The sequence below is a fragment of the Lontra canadensis genome, unplaced genomic scaffold (genome assembly GCF_010015895.1).
Source record: "Lontra canadensis isolate GAN:19392208 unplaced genomic scaffold, GSC_riverotter_1.0 scaffold29, whole genome shotgun sequence".
In the NCBI taxonomy this organism is placed as follows: domain Eukaryota; kingdom Metazoa; phylum Chordata; class Mammalia; order Carnivora; family Mustelidae; genus Lontra; species Lontra canadensis.
The window spans coordinates 11,365,643-11,376,301 of NW_022631023.1; the positions used below are offsets into that span (position 1 = coordinate 11,365,643).

The following is a 10,659-nucleotide window of genomic DNA, read 5'->3' on the forward strand; positions in this document are numbered from 1 at the left end:
TTATTCCTTATAGAAGAACAATCTGTTCTTCTCGCCCTCCCTTGTTTGTCTGTATTCACAGCAATGTAAACAGCTAGACAGCTTCCCCCACAGCGGGGTTGGTGGTCCCATGCGTCCTGGCCCCAGGTGCCTGTCAGCCGTTGTCTTCCCGCTCTCATTCTTCTGCCCTTCCATCGCGCTCTCAGGCAAATCTTCTCCCATCTATCTGCTGGAACCTTCTGGATTGTGCATCCCACGTGTATTTGATGGTTACCTTGAATTCAGCCATCTCACACCCAAAAAGCTTCAGCACGTGGGACTGCTCTGGGCACAGCACATCGCCCTCCTTGCATATCTCCTGGTCAGACAGCAGGGTCACCAGGCCTCTCTTGAGGACAGTGGGCAGCCCCAGCTGTCTCTGCTGTGACTCCGTGGTGGGGGCAGGTGTGCTGCTTCAGGAGCCCTGGGGGCCAGGCTCATGGTGAAAGTTGCTTGGTTTCCTGCACCAGTGAAGTCCATTTCCATGTGTTTGGTGAACCGCCCGTTCACTTCCTCCTTGGTGCATTCTGTGGAGCGGAGACTGAACTTCCCCCCTCCACTTCTCGCGGACCTGACACAGGTTGTCTTTGTACTCGTCAGATGGGCTTCCACCCGAGGCCACTGTCATCGAGCTGTGTTCACCAAAGAACACCCAGTTGTGCTTCTAGGCAGTCCAGATGTCTTTCCGCATGGGAGCCATCGAGAAGATGAAAAGGTACCTGGACGTGTCCACACATCCCCCAAGTGCTTCTGTCAGGTTCTGTTTCAGTTCTAAGCCTTTCTTGGGAGTTCTGGTTAAGGAAACATTCTTGTCACGCTTGGATTAGGGCATTGCCCTGCAGGCAGATGTGGCGGAAGGTGTCTACGTCACTTAATTTAATTTAATTAAAACATTTTGAAAGATTTTATTTTTAAGTAATCTCTATACCCAATGTGGGGCTCGAACTTACAACCCCAAGATTAAGAGTCATGTGCTGTACCGACTGAGTGAGACAAGTGCCCCTTCATTTAATTTAATTTAATTTAAAGTTTTGTATTGCTTCCCTCCCCCATTTAATTTTAAATGTGCACGAGCAATCTCATTCTTTTTAGTTGTAACACTTAATTAGCATATCCAAATGTATTGCAAATACAGTGCAGATTCTGTGGAAAGTTATAAGGTTTCTAGTCTTTTGGGACACTTTTTACATACATAAAGTGACAGGCTTTGAAGGAAAAGTTCTGCTCTCTTCCTTAATTACATATGCATTGTATTTCCCAGAACAAGGAAGGAGGTCCCCTGAGGAGTTTCTGGGAAGTTCTGTGGGTACTGATGCCACACAGGGGCGGAGAGAAGAAAAGGGAAAGATGTCAGCTGGAGACCAGCTGTGGAGAGCAAGGAGGGCCACCAGCAAAGCCCAACTACACGGTAGAGACCTGGAGGGTCCAGAACCTGGGCACATCAGAGAGGAGGATCAGGGAAGCAGGAGCAAGGCAGCTTGGGGGGCAGAGGGCTGGAGAAAAAAGGGGTAAGGGGAGGCAAAAAGCACACCCTAAGTTGGAAGGACAAAGCAAAATTTGTCTCCTAATCATGAAATATGTCCCAGTTTTATGAAATAAGAAACACTGTGGCATCCAGTTGTTGTGTTGAAGAGTGAGATATAAAAAAGAAGTTTAGAGCCTAATTTATATAAAACATTGTTAGGCAGGTGGGGTAAGTTCATTATAGCTTGTACCACAGGGGCCATTTTCCATGTATCTCCTGTTATCAATCTCCTTAGGTTCATCATAGGGAAGAAGAAGGAGGAGGAGGAGGAAGAAGAAGGAGAAGAAGAAGAGGGAAAAGGAGAAGGAGGAGAAACATAAGGCTTTGTGGAGAAATGTTATTTATTTATATATTTACATATTTATTTTAGAGAGAGAGAGCACACTCAAGAGAACGTGCGTGAGCAGGGCAGGGGGGTGCGTGGGGCAGAGGCAGAGGGAGAGTGAGAATCCTAAGCAAGCTCCACACTCAGCATGGGGAAAGGGAGAAGCAGATCCCCTGCTGAGTGGGGAGCCTGATGGGGCTCGGTCCCATGACCCTGAGATCATGACCTGAGCCAAAATCAAGAACCAGATGCTTAACTGACTGAGCCACCCAGGTGCCCAGAGGTATAATTTATTTGATGAGAAATACACAACAAGTTATATTTGTCCTTGGAATTGCTCAAGACATTGTAAATGAACACACTTGTGATACCTCCCCAGTCTAGACAATCCATGCCACAACCACACCAGTGTGTATTTCAAATCGCTATTACTATGGGGTTCTTTTGCGAGTCAGAAAGCACTAGCTTCTAGCCTCAGCTTTATCTTTACAAACTTGTTCGAAAGGACATTGCCTGGAATCACCCAAATGTCCCTTGGTGGATGAGTGGATGCACAAAATGCGATGTGTGTGTGTGTGTGTGTGTGTGTGTGTGTGTGTGTGTATTATTCAGCCACAAAAAGGCCTGAAATTCTGAAATATGCTACAATGTAGATGAACCTCTTGAAACTTTAGGGAAAGTCAAAGAAGCCAGGCGCAAAAGGTCACACATATGATTCCATTCATATGAACTACACAGAATAAGTCAATCTGCAGAGACAGAAGGGAGACGGTGGTCTCTCGGGCCTGGGGTGGGGAATGGGAATGATTACGTAATGCACTCTGGTTTTCTTTTGGGGTGATGAAAATGGTGGTATTTGAAATAGGTTGTACAACATGGCGAATGTACTAAATGCCACTGAATTGTACACTTTAAAACGGTTAATTTTATGTCATGTGAATTTCGCCTCAGTTAAAAAAAAAAAAAGAGAGAGAGACTATTGCCTGCGGCCCATCAACCTCCCTCTCTCAGAACACCTAAGGATGAATTTCCCAGATGCTGCTTCCAGCACCTCCAACCTCAGAGCAGAGGAGGGAAGCCTGTCTCATGTAATTAGAGCCATAATAGGGCAGAGAGTCTCCGGTTTGCTGTCCTGCCTGCTGCTCCCTTGCGGTGTGTTCAAAAACTCTCTCCTTTGTTCTGCCTCGTGTGCATTCTTTGCCCGCATCTGTGGGCTTCCACCCAACTGGGTTGTCCCACATTTGGTGGTCCCTATCCAATTGGGGGATCCCACATTTGGTGGACCGTGCATGGAGAGCCTTTGCTGGTCCTGGGCTCCCCCTGTATTCTCTGGCAATTTCTCCTGACTTTTCCTTGGAGGACCAACTCTAGGGCTGCTGGGGGAAATGATGAGCTCCAGCTAAGGTGACCCCTTGGTGAGGATCCAAAGCCCCAGAGGAACTAGCGGGACTGCCCCTGCTAGAAAGCGTGAGAGATATCCAATTTAGCCCTCAGGAGGGACACTTTTCTCCCTCTCCTTTCTCTCTGTGGCCCTTCAGCAGTCTAACCCTAGTATCTCTGAGACAACTGAAGATCTCTGGCCAGTTTGGTCTGAAGGTCTGAAGGTGAACAGGTTGGACTGTCTGCACCTGTGAGGACAAAAGACCCCTTTCCCTCTGCTTTCTCACTCCATCCCCCAGGTCTGTTCCCAGTGTGCACTGCAGCTGGGCAGTGCATCTGCATACCTTAGAGACCTGATTGGGACACTTTCCTGATGCTGGTTGACTCTCAGCCACCTTATCTCCCTTAAGAAAGAAAGAAAGAAAGAAAGAAAAGAAAGAAAGAACCCTAATGCATGAAGCCTCCTGTGATAAGGACAGAAGCAAAGGGGCAAGGGCAGAAGAGAGAAAGAAATGAGTGGGGTAGGATCTCAGCCACAAATTCTACATTTTAGAAGGAATGGAAGAGAATCAATAGGAAAGTGCTTGCATTTCCACTCAGAAGAAACCAATGCTGTCAAAGTCCTAGCTATGGGTACAGATATAATTTAACCACAAATTGAACAATGTGAGAAAGGTTATAGGTGTGCTGATTCCAAATCAGGTACATACGGTGTCTAAGAATCTGAAAATGGGGAGTCCTAGGATGTAATATACCGACCAGGAAAAGGAACACAGAAGACTATCTTTGGATCTGAATTTGCCACTGATTTACTTCATTCATTCATGTGTTCAATGAGTAGATCTTAAGCACTTATTAAGTGCTAGGCACTGTTCTAAGGGCTGGGGATCCAGCAGTAAACAAGACACCTGCCGTGGTGGGGGGGCACTCATCTCATCTGTTGGAGGCCCGAATAGAACAAAAGAAGAGAAATTATTGTGAAAGGCAACATAGGTCTTCCTCTGCACTTGGTCTGAAACCTACACCACCAGCTTTCCTGGGCCTCCAGCTTACAGAGAGCAGACCATGGGGCTTCTCAGCCTCCACAATCACGTGAAGTAATTCCTACAACAAATCTGATTGGTTCTGTTTCTCAGAGAACTCTGACTAATACAGTAGACAATGAGCATAAGTAAATATGTCACATGACAGATAGCGGTAAGTCTCTGGGGTTTTGAGAAAGTCATTGCCAAATGTCTTATGTTGGTTGCATCACAAACACTCAGGCTCTACTTTCAAGATAAGACCTTCAAACAGCATTATTTTTCAAAGAATTATAAGAGAAAGGGCACAAAAAAAATCAAAGCAAAACTGATTGGTTAGAGCCAATCACTTGGGAGGTCCTCAGGTAATGGACAAAAGTTGTCCTCAAAAAGATAAAGAGTTGGGGCGCCTGGGTGGCTCAGTGGGTTAAGCCTCTGCCTTTGGCTCAGGTCATGATCTCAGGGTCCTGGGATCGAGCCCCACATCGGGCTCTCTGCACAGCAGGGAGCCTGCCTCCCCCACCCCTCTGCCTGCCTTTCTGCCTACTTGTGATCTCTATTAAATGAATAAATAAAATCTTTTATAAAAAAGATAAAGAGTCTATTCCACTTGGACAGAATCCTCTAGGTGGCAGATCCAAGTCTTCTGTCCCCGGTTCTTAATCTTCAATCTTAATCTGTATTGGTCACCTAACTGGTTAGCAAAGGTCACTCTGACTTTCCAAGTCAAGCAAATAAAATTGTAATCCAGTCTATAAGTCACAGACCTAAAAGGAAAGAGATGGCACGCTCCAGTGGAGTGACTGGGGAGGGTGGCGTGAAGGTACTCTCCCGTAGAGGGATGGGCAGGGTTAAGGGAAACCGAAAAGGAAAAATACAGGAGCAAGAGGTTAGCATGGGGAGCTTATCAGTTCCATGCCTGGAGGAGAAAGGGAGGCACTCTTACGCCACAGGGAGCTGGGGTCAGTGACAGAGTATATGACGTTCTGTTGAGAGACACAGCCAACTCATACAGACTCCTCTGGAAAGGAGCCCACCTCACTGTTCCTTCACTCTCAAATCTCCAGCTGATGCCTCCCACAGATAAAACCCAAGCAAAGACTGGGGTAAAGGATTCTGTTGATGCATTTTCTACAGTGAGTCTCCCAGAGCATGGAGCAGGGCAGATGAAGGGAGAATGGACCCAGGGAGGCAGAGGGAAGGTCTCTAGCGCCCCAGGGAAGCAATATGAAAAAGAGAGAATAAGAGGAAAAGCAAAGACAATGAAGAAGTAAATTTAGATCCGGGAGACTGGCATTTTTGCAAAAACATTTTTTAGGGTTCCTCCTGAAAATTTGGTAATCATTGTATTCATGTGTATCAGATTTTTAAGACATTGAAAGAATTTAAAAGGATCTCATGATTTGGCTCATCATTTTCATTAATCTTTCATTTCGAAGAGCTTAATTGCTTAAGTTTTTATCACTGCCAAGAAGACAATAAAAAGAGTCTACTAGTAAAATGGAAATTTCCATCCCCCAGAACTTAAATATGGAAGTGGCATCCCATCAGCTTTCTCATATTCTGTTGAGTGACAGGAACCATCTTTACTCAAGAGGAGGGGGTTACTCAAAGGTGTGACTATCAGGCGATGGGGGCATGGGTGCTCTTCTTAGTCTGCCCGTCACAGGTGGATAGGAGCACAGACTCTGAAGCCAGCCCATTTAGGTTCCAACCATGACTTGACTCTGTCACTTCTTCCCTGTGTGATCTTAGGTGAGTTACTTACTCTCTCCGTACTTCAGTTTCAACTTTTGAAAAATGAGGCAAATAATAGTACCTGCTTCATAGGATTGTTGTGGGAATTAAATAAAAATGGGCAAATGCATAAAACAGGGCCTGTACATAGCTATTGCTTCACAGGGATTGGCTTTTCTCCTGCCCCGCTGGGGCAGGTGTGCAGCGCGACCCCCAAAGGAAGGGGAGTCACAGCTATGCTGGGTTTCCTATTCTTGTGGAATTGTTCAATCCAGCCTTGAGTCTGTCCTTGCCATGATTTTTCCTGCTCAGAGGCTTTACTCCCATTGGTAAGTCTTCTGGGTGTATTTTTAGTCCTGAACCAAGGCAATTAATCTGGGCTCAGAAAGTGCTAGCCCACTAGTAGGTGACTGTTTCATGAAGAGTTCTAATGGGTGTGGCCACAAAGGCATTGTTGGGGGTCTGCTTGGTCTAGATAGGAGCCAGGAGAAAGCAGCCAGGAGATATGTGAACTTGACTCAGGAAGAAAATCCCATGGAGTCTCCATCGCTTGAGATGGACTGTTCTTTTTTTTTTTTTTTTCTTTCTTTCTTCCTTTTCTTTTTCAGGGAAGTGGCTTGACTCAAGCTTTGTCTGAACCACTCTGTCCAGGATATAAGACAGCTCGCAGAAGTCCATTGCAGAGGAGAGGGCAGCATGAGTTCTGGACATCCTGCTCTTCCTCCACATTTTAAGCACTAAAAGGAGGTTATATCTGGTCAGGATAAAACAATGGAGGCATGGGGTGCTTGGGTGGCTCAGTCAATCCAGCGTCTGTCTTTTGCTCAGATGGTGATCCCGGGATCCTGTGATCGAGTCCCGCATTGGGCTCCCTGCTCAGGGTGGAGTTGGCTTGGGGTTCTCTCCCTCTCCCTCTGTCCCTTCTGCTCATTCTCTATCTCTCTCAAATAAATACATAGAATCGTAAAAAAACCATACAGACAAAAAAGGGATGGAGGCTTTCACTGAAGTGTCATTTTCCTGTGGCTGCCTTAGGAAATTACAGCACACTGTGTGCTTTAAAATGATGACATTTATTTTCTCACTGTCCTAGAGACTAGAAGTCTGAAGTCAGGATGTGGCAGGGTCATACTCCTTCCAAAGGTTCTGGAGAAGGTTCTTCCTTGCTTCCTCCTAGTTTCTTTTTTCTTTTTTTCTGATATTAAGTAGGCTCCACACCCAATGTACAGCTTGAACTCAAGATTCACATGCTCTACCGGCTGAGCCAGACGGGCATGCCCCCTCTCTTCCAAGTTTCCAATGGTGGCTCGCAATTCTTGGTATTTCTTGGCTCATAGACGTGTTGCTCTAATCTCTGCTTCCAGAGTCACGTGACCTTCTCCCTGTGTGTTTCTGTGTGTCTTGTCTTACAAGACACCAGGCAGTGTACGAGGGTCTATGCCCATCTAGTACGACCTCATCTTAAATTAATTAATTGTGTCTGCCAAGACACTATTTTCCAATAAGGCCACATTTTCAGGTTTTGGGTGGATGTGAATTTTGAATTAATTGTGTCTGCCAAGACACTATTTTCCAATAAGGCCACATTTTCAGGTTTTGGGTGGATGTGAATTTTGGAGGGACTTTATTCAACCCAGTACAACTTCCCATCGTTTGTAATATATTCATCTTCACTAATTGCAAATTATTTCACATCATGGCTCTGAGGTCCTCTGAAATCTAGAGCTATGGACAATTTATTGTATTCTAATTCTAGGATTTATTGTTTTTCTCCCTAATTATTATCAGTGTTTTTAAACTGAAGTGTGGTTGACATACCATATGATATTAGTTTCAGGTGTTCAACAGTTCTTTACATTACTCTATGCTCACCACGACAACTGTGGTTACCATCTGTCAACATGCAATGTTATTACAATGTTCTTGACTATATTCCCGGTCCTGTACTTTTCATCCCCATGACTTATGTATTTTACAACTGTAAGCTTGTACCTCTTAATCCCCTTCACCTGTTTTGCCCATGCGCCCAATTCCCTCCCCTCTGGCAACCATTGGTTTGTTCTCTGTATTTATGATTCTGTTTCTATATTTTGTTTGTTCATTTGTTTTACTTTTCAGATTCCACATATGAGTGAAATCATATTGTATTTGTGTTTCTCTATCTGACTTATTTCACTTAACAGAATATCATCTAGGTCCATCCATGTAGTCCCAAATGACAAGATCTCATTCTTTTTTTATGGCTGAGTAATATTCCACTGTGTGTGTGTGTGTGTGTGTGTGTGTGTGTGTGTGCATGTGTGTACCTTACAACTTCTTTATCCATTCAGCTGTTGATGGACACTTTGGTTGATTCCATAACTTGGTTATTGTAAAAGGTCTTTCAATAAGCATTGGCATACATATATCTTTGAGAATTAGGGTTTTCATGTTCTTTGGGTAAATATACAGTAGTTGCTGGATCATAGGGTAGCTCTATTTTTAATTTTTTGAGGAACCTCCTCACTGTTTCCCACAGTGGCTGCACCAATTTACTTTCCCATTAACAGCACACAAAGTTTCCTTTTCTCTGTATTCTCACCAACACTTGTTATTTCTTGCCTTTTGGATAGTAGCCATTCTGACAGGTAAGGTGGTATCTCATCATGGTTTTGATCTGCTTCTCCCTGATGGTGAGTGATGTTGAGCATCATTTTGTGTGTCTGTTGGCGATCTGTATGTCTTTTCCGGAAATATGCCTGTTGAGGTCCTCTGCCCAATCTTAATTGGATTATTTGTTTTGCCATTCTTGAGTTGTGTAAATTATTCAGATATTTTGGATATTAGCTATCTAAGATTTATTCTTGAATAGGACAAAACTAAGAGATAAAGTGAGCCTGTCTTGAGCAAACAACCAATCACAGTGAGTCTTGAGATGTACCATGTATGTAATTCTGCCTCCCCGGGCATCTAAAGTAGCTTTTTAAAAAATTATTTTATTTATTTATGTATTTATAGCATGAGCAGGGAGGAAGGGGCAAAGGAAGAGGGAGAAAGAATCTCAAGCAGGCTCCACACCCAGAGTGGAGCCCAATGCAGGTCTTGAACTCATGACCGATCCTGAGATTATGGCATGAGCCAAAATCAAAAGTCCAATGCTTAACTGACTGAGCCACCCAGATGTTCTTAAAATAGCCTTATAGACACCCACCAAGTTAGCGTGGGAAGTCTCCTTAATACCATGGATCCAGCTCAGACGGCAATCTAATTCAACCCTGACTGATCACTTTCATGCTGGAAGAAAACCATCACCTCTTGAGACAGCTTCTTCCCTCTTAGACCAAAGGGATGGATGGAAATGCCTGACTTCTATGAGCGAGCTCTTTCTCCTCAAGCCCAGCCTCACTGTTCTGCCTTCTCACTAGCCCTCCAGGAGACAGCCACAGAAAGGTTGGCCCCATCATATCTTGACTTCCTTTAAAAACATCCCTATCCTTCTACCTTTTCCACAGTGTGTGGCAGGTTTTCATGGTGGTACCAGGACCGAAATGTAGTTTTCTATGTACGATCTGACACAGGTCCTGGACTCTTAAGTTTTCCTCTTCTTCTTTTTTTTCCTAAATTTTTATTTTGAAGTAATTTAAAGCCTATAGAGAAGTTGTGAGAATCATACAAAGAACTCCTTTATGTCTTTAAAAGGGTGCTCCACTTGGCACTTGATGTTTCTCTAGAAAACGGGGTGGGTCGATGGCAAGCCCTTGGAGGGCTCTGGAGATGGTTCTCGTGGCCTGTGTGCTGGGATTTGGAGAATGCAGGCGGAAGTTACCTAGCTTTCTAGGACATAGCTCGGCACACCATCACCACAGGCCCAGTCTGATGTCAAATACACTCTCCAGCTCATTTTCAATTCCTGCCTTCTTCTCTGTGGCACTCAGCCGCGAGAAACCCCGATTCAATGAATAGCCCCTGCTGAGGATCTCTTGTTAGTGTTAGCCCACCACCGCTTGCCAAAAGTCTTATTGAATGTCTCATTTAATATGCTCATCACTTATCTCAGCTTTGTCTTATCTACAGATTTGAAAGGAATGGCTTCCAGAACTTAATTGTATTTGTTAATTCCTTATGCTTTGTGACATCATTAACTATTTGCTATTCTTTAAAAAAAAAAAAAAGGTTTTTTGGAGAGCCTGGGTGGCTCAGTGGGTTAGGGCCTCTACCTTCGGCTCAGGTCATGATCTCAGGGTTCTGGGATTGAGCCCCGCATCTGGCTCTCTGCTTGGCGGGGAGCCTGCTTCCCCCTCTCTCTCTCTGCCTGCTTCCCTGCCTACTTGTGATCTCTGTCTGTCAAATAAATAAAATCTTAAAAAAAAAAGATTTTTATTTATCTGAGAGAGAGAGAGAGAGAGTGCAAGTGGGGGGAGGGAGAGGGACAAACAGACTCCCTGCTGAGCATGGAGCCTGATTTGGGGGGGTTGGGTTGTGGTTGTGGGAGGGCTCTATCCCATTACACTGAGGTCATGACCTGAGCTGAAATCAAGAGTCAGATGCTTAACTGACTGAGCCACCCAGGTGCCCCGGCCACAGTTGCTTCTAACTATATTACTGCCTAGGCTAGTTCCTCTTCTTTTCCACATGGCTATCACTAAATCACTATTACATTCCTTGACTGGCAT

General features: G+C 44.7%; 1 pseudogene; it reads right to left on the reverse strand.

Moving 5' to 3' along the window:
• LOC116872344 lies at positions 1-850 on the reverse strand (annotated as a pseudogene).
• Between the last annotated feature and the right edge of the window lie 9,809 nt (positions 851-10,659).